Genomic DNA, 1,835 nt, shown 5'->3' on the forward strand with positions numbered 1-1,835 from the left:
CTACCACCCCAGGCGTGGGGGGCGCTACGACAGCGGGGAGGATCGGAGTCCCTCGCCCGAACCACCCGGTCCGCAGGCCTTCAGTCGGGCCATCCGACGGGCGCCATTCCCGACCCGGTTCCGACCCCCGACTACTATCACGAAGTACTCGGGGGAAACGAGACCGGAACTGTGGCTCGCGGACTACCGCCTTGCCTGCCAACTGGGTGGGACGGACGACGACAACCTCATCATCCGTAACCTCCCCCTGTTCCTCTCCGACACTGCTCGCGCCTGGTTGGAGCACCTGCCTCCGGGGCAGATCTCCAACTGGGACGACTTGGTCCAAGCCTTCGCTGGCAATTTCCAGGGCACATACGTGCGCCCCGGGAATTCCTGGGACCTTCGATGTTGCCGGCAACTGCCGGGGGAGTCGCTCCGGGACTACATCCGGCGATTCTCGAAGCAGCGCACCGAGCTGCCCAACATCACCGACTCGGATGTCATCGGCGCGTTCCTCGCCGGCACCACATGCCGCGACCTGGTGAGCAAGTTGGGTCGCAAGACCCCCACCAGGGCGAGCGAGCTGATGGACATTGCCACCAAGTTCGCCTCTGGCCAGGAGGCGGTTGAGGCTATCTTCCGAAAGGACGAGCAGCCCCAGGGCCGCCCATCGGAAGAGGCTCCCGAGGCGTCTGCTCCGCGCGGCGCCAAGAAGAAAGGCAAGAAGAAGTCGCAATCGAAACGCGACGCCGCTGACGCGGACCTTGTCGCCGCCGCCGAGTACAAGAACCCTCGGAAGACCCCCGGAGGTGCAAACCTTTTCGACAAGATGCTCAAGGAGCCGTGCCCCTATCATCAGGGGCCCGTCAAGCACACCCTCGAGGAGTGCGTTATGCTTCGGCGTCACTTCCACAGGGCCGGGCCACCCGCTGAGGGTGGCAGGGCCCGCGACGACGACAAGAATGAAGATCACCCAGCAGGAGAGTTCCCCGAGGTCCGCGACTGCTTCATGATCTATGGAGGGCAAGCGGCGAATGCCTCGGCTCGGCACCGCAAGCAAGAGCGCCGGGAGGTCTGCTCGGTGAAGGTGGCGGCGCCAGTCTACCTAGACTGGTCCGACAAGCCCATCACCTTCGACCAGGCCGACCACCCCGACCATGTGCCGAGCCCGGGGAAATACCCGCTCGTCGTCGACCCCGTTGTCGGCAATGTCAGACTCACCAAGGTCCTGATGGATGGGGGCAGCTGCCTCAACATTATCTACGCCGAGACCCTCAAGCTCCTGCGCGTCGATCTGTCCTCCGTCCGAGCAGGTGCTGCGCCCTTCCATGGGATCATCCCTGGGAAGCGCGTCCAGCCCCTCGGGCGACTCGACCTCCCCGTCTGCTTCGGGACGCCCTCCAACTTCCGAAGGGAGACCCTGACGTTCGAGGTGGTCGGGTTCCGAGGAACCTACAACGCCGTACTAGGGAGGCCATGCTACGCGAAGTTCATGGTCGTCCCCAACTACACCTACCTGAAGCTCAAGATGCCGGGCCCCAACGGGGTCATCACCGTCGGCCCCACGTACAAACACGCGTTCGAATGCGACGTGGAGTGCGTGGAGTACGCCGAGGCCCTCGCCGAGTCCGAGGCCCTCATCGCCGACTTGGAGAACCTCTCCAAGGAGGTGCCAGACGTGAAGCGCCATGCCGGCAACTTCGAGCCAGCGGAGACGGTTAAGGCCGTCCCTCTCGACCCCAGTGGCGACACCACCAAGCAGGTCCGGATCGGTTCCGGGCTCGACCCCAAATAGGAAGCAGTGCTCGTCGACTTTCTCCTCGCAAACGCCGACGTCTTTGCGTGGAGTCCCT

This window comes from Zea mays, chromosome 7, assembly GCF_902167145.1.
Source record: "Zea mays cultivar B73 chromosome 7, Zm-B73-REFERENCE-NAM-5.0, whole genome shotgun sequence".
In the NCBI taxonomy this organism is placed as follows: Eukaryota; Viridiplantae; Streptophyta; class Magnoliopsida; order Poales; family Poaceae; genus Zea; species Zea mays.